Here is an 11,683-nt window from a genome sequence, read left to right on the forward strand (position 1 = left end):
GACCAAAGCAAATATATTCCAGCCGCAAAGGGCTATGCAGTCGTCGGGTAGATTAATCCAGTGTACATGTCCATACGGTTCTCGTATAGGTCTCCTCGGGTGAAAGCGCCATGTGGTCAGCCCAGCCTGGACAAGAACTCTAGCTAATACGAGGAAGCGTTGGGGATGCTGGTCACTGTAGAACTTTAACCGCACGATACACTATACACAAATAGACTATTAATGACTTAATAGAAATATGTCGCACTCGACGGTATAGCGCCAAACTCTGACAATTCAGTTATTAATTCGCACGCGGTCTCAATGCTCTATTCTGGGGCCAAACAGGCCATACTTCACCGCACGTTGTATCGTGGGTGAGGCTTCAACTTATTGGTAACTCACTAAGGCAAGAAGGCGAAGGGTAAGGGGGTTCTATATTCACCTGCGCCGTATTTATACGCACGGTGAACAAACTAGTTCCAATCTCATTTCTGTCGCGTATCCCTGGGCAAGGCCGGGCATGTCCAGACACGTCTTGACGGTGACTTTGAACCTGACTCCGGAGGCCGGTCCCTGGCGCCGGTGGACCGCTGTCCAATAGGAGAATGAAATATTATGGTCTGTGCTAAAGGGATATTCCGTGTATATGTACAAGGAATATACAGGGGATATCAAACGATATACAAATACTATGCAATATATATCAATAAATAAATATATATATTCGGTTTAATCTGATCCTTTGTAACAGTACTGTATTTGCAAATCTGGTATGTCATAAATGTATAGATGTAGCAGTACTGTCTATCTGTATGTCATGTATGTCATATATGTTACGATGAATTGAAAATGGGGGACCCTGATGTAAACAAGACGAAAGTCTTTCTCTGGTCTGCATCCCCTTAACAATTGTATGTATTGAACTGTACTGTACTGTATCCATTCTGCAATCTGCTAATAAAGTTTTCAATCAATCAATCAAACCTCGCCTACGCTAATTGCAGTTAGCTTGATTGTCCAGCTGGTGGAGCCAGAGCTCCTTGTGTATCTGCAACGTGAGAGAACATAACAGAAAAACAGGGAGAGATTGGATCGTAAAGTCAACTTGATGTCACCCGCTGATCGTTCGGTTGAGGTTACATTTACCTTTGTCTATATTATTCAGATTAGTAGAAAATATATGCAACTCTTCCTCTTTTAGGTGTTTTTGAGTTTAGATATTTAGCTCGTATCCTATTGGAGGGTGGCTGCCACGTGAGGAGGATGTGTTGGGAAGTATGAATGAATGAATGAATGAATGAATGAATGAATGAAAACTTTATTTAACAGATTGCAGAATGGGTACAGTACAGTACGGCTCAATACACACAATTGTTAAGGAGATGCAGACCAGAGAAAGACGTGTGTCTTGTTTACATCAGGGACCCCCATTTTCAATTCATATACGTGAAAAGCGTTACATTGTTCTTAAATAATTCCTCTACGGTTACTTTTGTATAAATGTAGACATATCCATATATCGGACGCTACACGTATGTTGCCTGAGAGTATTTATCTTACACGTTAAGAATGCATCATCCCATAAACCCACGACCGAGAGTGAGTTGTCGGGACATGACGTCGATCCGCCTGAGACCACTCTATATAATGATTGATTGAAATTTTATTTTCACAATTTTTTGGAGCAGTGAGATGGAATAGGTGCTATTCGTAGTTCCTTGAACTGTTTCTAACAACTGCCCATCTACAGTCAAAAAACAAGTTCTTCCTCTCCCCTACTGACCTTAATAAAGTTTCAAGTTTGTTTATTATTTCCCATAATAAAATACAGAATATATTATGGTGAAATGCTTGTTTCTGCATGAGCCCCTGAGTGTGCTACATACAGTATATATATAAAAAAAAAAGTAAGTAAAGGAATGTTCAGTCAATATACAATACAGAGTAAAATGAGTAACAGTGAGGTACAATGCAGAAATAAGTCATCATCATGCTAATTTTCTCACAACTGGACTACTGCAATTCCCTCTACTCTTAGGCCCCGTTTAGACGAGCGTTTTGTGAACAGAAACCGCAAAAGTCATCTTGCGGTTTCACTTTTAATTTTACGTTTAGACGAGCGTTTTGGAGTGGAATTCTCCGTGCAGACGACGCTGTAACGACGGAGACCCGCTGTCACACGATTGGCGCATATGTCACATGACGTGCTGTGAAGACCCGCCCTACTCTGCCTCTGATTCGCAGACTGTGGATGGGGAATGTGATTGCACCAAAGCAGAGTCACTCACAGACAGTGGGTCCAATCACGCCGCGGGACAGATTCTTGTGTATTTAACCCTTTCACTGCCACACGACAGCCGGTTGTGTGATAGTAAAGGCAATAGTATCCAGCTGCAGCCGTTCAGACCAGCGCTTACAAGCCCCGCACATACAAGCCCCGCACATAGCAACCCCTCGCTTCCATTGGCTGATTTTGGTGACGTGATTTTGGGTCACGTTGCACGTTGCACTGCGGGATTGATTGATTGATTGATTGAAAACTTTATTAACAGATTGCCGTATGATTTGGGTCACGTTGCACTGCGGGATTGATTGATTGATTGATTGATTGATTGATTCATTGATTCATTGATTGATTGATTGATTGATTGAAAACTTTATTAACAGATTGATTGATTGATTGAAAACTTTATTAACAGATTGCCGAATGGGTACATGTGACCACAGGCCCTGATTGATTGATTGAAAACTTTATTAACAGATTGTAGAATGGGTACACGTGACCTGACCGATTGATTAATTGATTGATTGATTGATTGATTGAAAACTTTATTAACAGATTGCAGAATGGGTACAGTGACCGATTGATTGATTGATTGATTGATTGATTTATTGATTTATTGATTGATTGATTGAAAACTTTATTAACAGATTGCAGAATGCAGTACAGCTCAATACACACAATTGTTAAGGGGATGCAGACCATGCAGTACTGTTACATTTGTGACATACAGTAAATATATACAAGGGGGAGGGAACTGTACATTTATGATGAATTGAAAATGGGGGACCCTGATGTAAACAAGACGGAAGTCTTTCTCTGGTCTGCATCCCCTTAACAATTGTGTGTATTGAGCTGTACTGCAGATATATTTCAATTGCCTTACTTATTTACATAAGTATTATAGGCCTACAGCAGTATTGTACAGACAGTCTGTGTGAAGTCTGTGTGGTTATCCAGCTGCACAAAGGCAGAGCAAGAGGCTCTACAGAGGGTGGTGAAGGCGGCAGGCAGGATTGTTCAAGTTTCAAGTTTCTTTAATAGTTGTCATACAGAAGTACAGAATACTTTTGTACAAAATGCTTCTTACTGTTGCGCTCCAGAGACTGTGCATGACAAGATAAGTATGAAATAAAAACATAGTAAAAATTAGAAGTAAAAAAAGAGGTCACAGTGTTCAGTTTAGACATATGTACAATGTTCGTAGACGTAGTTACCATACAATATACAATACTGTGCAGTGTACTAATATACAATACTATATAGTGCAAGGCATAAATGGACGAGGTGCAGTTTAGGTACAATTCACAGTAGGTGTACGAGTTGTAGTGCAAATCCTTTATCAATAAATATAAAGTGTAAGTGTGTTTGTGTGATCTAAAGTGTGGAGAGTGGGTGCTGCAGTGTGTTGTTTGTTTGAGTGAGTGTGTGCGTGTGGGTGTGTGTGCTGTGTGCATTTGATGGTTGTTGCATAGTGATTATTGTTCGTTTAGCGATTATTGTTCGTTTAGCAGCCTGATGGCCTGGGGATAGAAGCTCCTTCTGAGTCTTTCTGTGCTCGCCATAAGACTCCGGTATCGCTTGCCTGACGGCAGCAGTTCAAAGAGGATTGTCGGGACTCCTCTATCAAACATCACCTCCGTCTTCACCTCCCGCTGCCTCCACCGCTCCAAGTGTATCATCAAGGACCAGTCTCACCCAGCACATCACCTCTTTCAGCTCCTTCCCTCAGGGAGGAGATACCGGTCCATACATGCCAAGAGTTAAATATTTAAGAACAGCTTTTTCCCCCAAGCAGTCAGACTGTTAAACGCTCATTGACTGTCCCCTCACGTGCACCATGCACTTACCTGGACTTGATAATCACTGTTACCACTCATCATGCACTTTATTTAAAATATTCTGTTATGTACAGTGTTATATGTGTTTCATGTATGTATATATTGTACTACGGTCTGTGGGAGCTCCCCTGAAATTTCACTCACGGTCATATAAGAGTTTTAATGTACCATGTACAGACATTGGATTTTCTACCCATAATTTGATTTAAAACATTCCATAGATTTTTACCATCATTTCTCACATCATATAACCATGGTTTAAAATATTCCCTTTTTCTCACCTTATTTAACTTTGTGACTTGATTACGTAAGGAACGGTACTTTTGTCTGTCATCTGCAGAACTGGAACACACTGATGCTTTTTTGGCTACAGTATGTCTCTCTCATTCATTAAAATTCATTAAAAGCTACTATCTATCCATGGGGCTGATTTGTTTCTGACATAAATAAGTCCAGTGCAACCTCTGGGTCATCCTCACAACATACCTCCTCCCAGTTTATACCCAACATTTCATTAATAAAACCTTCTACATTAAAACTCTTATATGACCGTGAGTGAAATTTCAGGGGAGCTCCCACAGACCGTAGTACAATATATACATACATGAAACACATATAACACTGTACATAACAGAATATTTTAAATAAAGTGCATGATGAGTGGTAACAGTGATTATCAAGTCCAGGTAAGTGCATGGTGCACGTGAGGGGACAGTCAATGAGCGTTTAACAGTCTGACTGCTTGGGGGAAAAAGCTGTTCTTAAATATTTAACTCTTGGCATGTATGGACCGGTATCTCCTCCCTGAGGGAAGGAGCTGAAAGAGGTGATGTGCTGGGTGAGACTGGTCCTTGATGATACACTTGGAGCGGTGGAGGCAGCGGGAGGTGAAGACGGAGGTGATGTTTGATAGAGGAGTCCCGACAATCCTGCCTGCCGCCTTCACCACCCTCTGTAGAGCCTCTTGCTCTGCCTTTGTGCAGCTGGATAACCACACAGACTTCACACAGACTGTCTGTACAATACTGCTGTAGGCCTATAATACTTATGTAAATAAGTAAGGCAATTGAAATATATCTGCAGTACAGCTCAATACACACAATTGTTAAGGGGATGCAGACCAGAGAAAGACTTCCGTCTTGTTTACATCAGGGTCCCCCATTTTCAATTCATCATAAATGTACAGTTCCCTCCCCCTTGTATATATTTACTGTATGTCACAAATGTAACAGTACTGCATGGTCTGCATCCCCTTAACAATTGTGTGTATTGAGCTGTACTGCATTCTGCAATCTGTTAATAAAGTTTTCAATCAATCAATCAATAAATCAATAAATCAATCAATCAATCAATCAATCAATCAATCAATCGGTCACTGTACCCATTCTGCAATCTGTTAATAAAGTTTTCAATCAATCAATCAATCAATCAATCAATCAATCAATCGGTCAGGTCACGTGTACCCATTCTACAATCTGTTAATAAAGTTTTCAATCAATCAATCAGGGCCTGTGGTCACGTGTACCCATTCGGCAATCTGTTAATAAAGTTTTCAATCAATCAATCAATCTGTTAATAAAGTTTTCAATCAATCAATCAATCAATCAATCAATGAATCAATCAATCAATCAATCAATCAATCAATCAATCCCGCAGTGCAACGTGACCCAAATCATACGGCAATCTGTTAATAAAGTTTTCAATCAATCAATCAATCAATCCCGCAGTGCAACGTGCAACGTGACCCAAAATCACGTCACCAAAATCAGCCAATGGAAGCGAGGGGTTGCTATGTGCGGGGCTTGTATGTGCGGGGCTTGTAAGCGCTGGTCTGAACGGCTGCAGCTGGAAGCATCTCAGTAAAGGGGTAACCTTCTGTCGTGTGGCAGTGAAAGGGTTAAAAGTACTGCCAATGTAGCCTTCAGGTGATCTCCGTTGATATAAGTCAGACATACTTGCTTTGTTTACGTCTCGGCTACTGGCGCATACCTGCTACCTGTGACGTAAGCAGTACGCGCGACCAGAGCCGTGACAAACCTTTCGTCATCGTTTTAACAGATTTATACGGTTTGACAGTTTAGACGAAAGCGCAAAGCTTTTGCGTTTCTAGGAATTCCACCCTGGAAGGTAGTCTCACTTTTTTGCGGTTTCACCCCGTAAAAACGCCGTTTCCGTATAAACGAAAGGCACATCCGTAAAAATATTTTTGCGGATTCACCTGCTAGCGTTTCCGTCTAAACGGGGCCTTAGTGCAGTGGCTTAGCACCAGATTTGAGAAGGATGTGGACACGCCGGACAAAAGCACCAAATTTTCCCCACGTGTTCCTCATCATCATAGCTTTCATTTTGGGGTAGGTGCCACGTCATCATGATGGATTTCAAGATGGCCGCCATGTAAAATCAAGGTTCTGCCCATTAATAAATATCTTGGTCCATAGCGCGCTCAATATTTGAGCGAACACAAAGGTATTGGTATCCCTGTAAACTAGAGAAGCTAAGCTTTCCATTTGTACCATTTTCATTAATCCCAACTGTTGGGAAGGGGGTTTTAATAGGCAATGATTCAAAATTATGTAAAATCTTCGCCTAGAAAAAACTGCCATGCTCATCTTCCAAAAGGTCCCTTGGATATTCATATGAATATATCAGAGTGCACATTGGTTTTATAGGTACCCACAAGCCTCTTCTTTCCAGACATACCCAATTTGTCCAACTTGCATGCTATTTGGGGCAATAATCAAGCAGGTTTGTGCATGTGGTACAAATGTGTCGAACATTCTAACAACTGCCAAAAATGTGAATGTTGGGTTAGGGTTTGTTGTTAGAATGTTGAACATAGAAGTTCAATTTTGGTGTCAAACTATACATTTTCTGGGTCAATAAATGTGTTAATGCTATGAAGAATGTCACCAGATGAATATTTGTACCATTCTAACAACATATTTACATAATTTTTTACTTGTTTAACAGTCAGACATGCATGAATCGAATAGACATTTTATTGGGATCACTCGTTACATTTATTATTATTATCATAACTCTTTAGCCCGTATAGGCGTATTTAACTGTTATGGAGATATTTTCGCGGGTCTTGTGCAGTGGTCTTGTGCCCGCGAAAATATCAGAATGTTTCATAAAAGGTCCCGCGGTATACTGGCCAGCTCTCAGTGCGCGTCTCGTGACAGCTGTCGTGGACAGCGTGATAAGGGACATGTTTAAAAAGGCAAAACATAATATAACAGGTAAGTCAAGTGTCATTACTTTAGTTATCAAAGCTGGAATCTCTGGACATAAGCAATAGGGATGGGTGTGTTCACATTTGAACCGACACGGTACCGGTACCTGTGAATCGATACCGGTACCCAACGGTACCCTTTTTCGGTACTTTAGTCTCTAAAAATGTAATCTACCTACCTCACTCGGAAAAAAAATATCCAAACTTCAAATAACTACACTTTCGACCGATTTCGGCTTGCCATTGCCCCGACTGCTTTGTTGTTGAATCAAGTCAAATCCTAGGTAAGTGTATTGTAGAGGAGCCAAAGCTATATATTTAGGTTATTGTATTATATGAATGTTTATATGTTTATTTTTATAACCTTACATTGAAACGGCATTAGGAATATTGATTGGATTTAGATAGTCATTGAACCGTATTATTTGTCATAATAGTACCTTCTAGAACATTTGTGATGTCACAGTATGATGTCATAGTCAACCATTCTAGAACATTTGTGATGTCACAGTATGCTGTCATAATCAAACAGTCTAGAACATTTGTGTATCTATATATATTCAACAATTCTCTCTGAAGAGCTCATTGTGCATCTTGAAACAGTGCTGAGCAGTACTGAACAGATAGACTAAACAACATAGATTGAAGCCTGCATTTCTCAACCAAGGTGCCTTGCCGACCGTTTTGCTGTGGAAAGAGCCGGCAACTTGATTTACGGCTTTCAGGTGAGGAGGAATTTTCATGTGTCGAGTCGGCGGTGATTTTGGAGACGGGGAAAATACAGTTTTCTTACCTTGTAGTGACGTGAATATTTAGGAAAATAGCTTTATGATCACTTCTGTAAAGAAAGACTTCGCTGTGGAAGAGAAATAAACCATTTGGATATCTGTTTTACACTGGAGCGGCTGTGGACCTTATTTTTCTTTATCAACGAACGTACTACTCACGAGTAAGCAACTTTAACCAATAGAGTGGAACGTCGGCCCTGATACGTATATTGTGCGTGTGAACGTTGACATGAAAAGAAAAGAGGTTAAAAAAAATATAAAAAAAAGTGCAAAAAAAAAGAATAATTTTTCTTTCTTTTACGGTATCTCTCGTGAATCGATACTCGGTAGTACCGATGTGTTTCGGTAAGTACCTTTAAAAGTACCCAATTCGGTACCCATCCCTAATAAGCAATGACGTTATAGTTTAAAGCTAAACTATACGTTTTTCTCTCTTGTTAGAAGAGGGATAACTTCTTCAGTTAGATTTGATTTGATCTTTATTTATCGTTCACATTTGAACCGATACGGTAAATCGATACCGGTACCCGACGGTACCCTTTTTCTGTACTTTAGTCTCTAAAAATGTAATCTACCTACCTCAGTCGGAAAAAAAAATCAAATAACTACACTTTCGACCGTTTTCGGCTTGCCATTGCCCCGACTGCTTTGTTGTTGAATCAAGTCAAATCCTAGGTAAGTGTATTGTAGAGGAGCCAAAGCTATATATTTAGGTTATTGTATTATATGAATGTTTATATGTTTATTTTTATAACCTTACATTGAAACGGCATTAGGAATATTGATTGGATTTAGATAAAGTCATTGAACCGTATTATTTGTCATAATAGAACCTTCTAGAATATTCGTGATGTCACAGTATGATGTCATAGTCAACCATTCTAGAACATTTGTGATGTCACAGTATGCTGTCATAATGGAACATTCTAGAGCATTCGTGATGTCACAGTATGCTGTCATAATCAAACATTCTAGAACATTTGTGTATCATTATATTCAACAAGTCTCAGGGCAAAGGGAAGGAGTCGGGTTGTGACAGAATGGAGTATAGTGGGGAGGAGAGTGAGAAAGAAGGGTGGGAAAGGGTGGGGAAGAAGAGGAGGGTAAGTGAGGGAAAGGGGAGGAGCGACAGTGATGGGGGCGAGAATAGCCAGGGCAAGGGTAAGGGGTCGGGTGGTGACGATATGGAGAAGGAGGAGAAGAAGAGGGAGGTAAGTGAGGGGAAGGAGAGCAAGAGGAAGAAAGTGAGGGACGGCAGCTCAAGTGGGTCAGAAGGCGAGGGTGGAGGAAATGATGTTGCAGAAGTGATTCATATACAGTGTTGGGACTAACGCGTTACAAAGTAACGCGTTACAGAAACGAAGTTACTTTTTGCCGCAACTAGTACTCTAACGCATTACTTTTGAAATTCAGTAACGCTACTTACGTTACTGAATGGTTCGTCACTGCGTTATTTGCGTTATATACGGCGTAGATTGATAGCGAGCGGTAGTGATTATTATTATTATTATTATCCTCATCCCCACCCGCGTAGAATGATACGAGGCGAGTCTGGCCACTGGCCAATCAGAAGTGCGCAAGAAATGCGGCTACGGAAAGAAATAGACCCTCTCTATTGTAAACAAAACAAACGCTCGCTATGAATCTACATAAAAAGAACGCAGTAACAAACTAACAAACCATTTAGCAACTACTTGGAGAGATAATTAATATACAACATGGAAACGAGATAAAGAACATGTTTGAGGCGCTGCTGGAGTCAACTGGACTAACGTAACGTTACTACATCTCAACCACCGCAGACTTTGGTGAGTCAGTGCAATGTGTTCACTGAAACTCAAGTTGATCAACGGATTTTGACTGTACGAAATCTGCCAGGGAATCTCATAATACTAATCAAACAATATAAATATAGTCCTTTCATGCACAATTGATATCCTAACTATTCTAACGTTGCAATGCTTTGATTGATATCTTAAACAACGTTGCAACTTGCAAGATGGTGAATGAATGAATGAATGAATGAAAACTTTATTTAACAGATTGCAGAATGGGTACAATACAGTACGGCTCAATACATACAATTGTTAAGGGGATGCAGACCTGAGAAAGACGTTTGTCTTGTTTCCATCAGGGTCCCCCATTTTCAATTCATATAGACATTTATGACATACACAACATACATGACATTTATGGCATAGGGACATATAGGTATTTAGTACTGATACATTTGTGACATAAACGGTATTCAAATATACAGTACTGTTACCCCTAGCTTTGGGTAGGGCGTTCCACATTGTTGTGGCATAATTGCGAAACGTGTTTAGTCCCTTGTTTGAGCCGAATCTGGGTTTTACATGATTTGTTGAGCTTCCTCTGGTGTAGTGGTTGTGGTATTCACTGACCTTTGGGAAGTATTTTGACATGTACATGGGTACCCCGGTCGTATAGTGTATCTTGTAGACCAGGCCCATTGCAAGTTGCTGTACTCTGTCGTCTACTCTAAGCCATCCTAGGTTGTCAAAGTGGGCAGGGGTGAGGTGGGTTCTGGGGTTCAGGTCAAGTAGTAGTCTGACCAGTTTGTTTTGTGATGTTTGTAATTTTGTTTTAAGCGCCTTTGAGGTGCTTTGGTACCATGAGGTGCAAGCATAGTCGTAGTACCCTTGAATTATAATGGTTATAATGAAACGCTCCGGCGACATCAAGGCTGTTCCTTCAACCGGCGCACTTCTTATTATATGACTCGGGACAACATTTGTTTGTGTCAGATTTGTGTTTGTATCTAGACCACATTGCTTAGCAGAGTTCGGTGATGTGAATGGAAACTGTCAAGTTGATCAACCGATTTTGAGTACTATAGGGCATGGGACTCGGGAGCAATCTTTTTTTTTTATCTTTTTTTTAAATAACTAAATAGTTACTTTTCACAGTAACTCATTACTTTTGGGTGTAAGTAACTAGTACAGTAACGAAGTTACTTTGAAATGAAGTAACTAGTAAAGTAACTGAGTTACTATTTTTCAGTAACTAGCACAACACTGTTCATATAGTGGTTAGGCTTGAGGGGGAGAGGGGAGTGAGGAAAGTAGGTAGGCTCGAGTTGCCCAAACTCATTGTCGAGCAATTAGGTGAGGTAAAGTACGCAAGAGTTTTCTGGGATGGTAATCTGGCCGTAGGGCAGGGGTCAGCAACCTTTTTGACATGGAGTGCCTGTTTGAAATATAGTTGTAACTAGTGTGCCTCAACAATATTCCATGCATCATAAATATTTTTTCTCATAATCAGGTATTTTTAATGATAATTTTTACATTATTACATCATTATCGTTATTGTTATTATTAACAATATTATTATGATGGTTGTATCAACCCTAAATCTGAGTTGGGGGGGGGGAATGCAATGCAGACAAACAGCTGCATACAGTGCGACCATTTCACTCACATTTGCCCATTCATTTTTGGACACATCACACACCATCGGTGTGTGTACTGTACGTGGGCTGTCATAGCTCCACCTACAGGCCTAATGGAGAACACCAGGAGAACACCAGGATGTG

The sequence above is a fragment of the Notolepis coatsorum genome (assembly GCF_963971535.1).
Source record: "Notolepis coatsorum genome assembly, chromosome: 8".
Lineage (NCBI taxonomy): Eukaryota > Metazoa > Chordata > Actinopteri > Aulopiformes > Paralepididae > Notolepis > Notolepis coatsorum.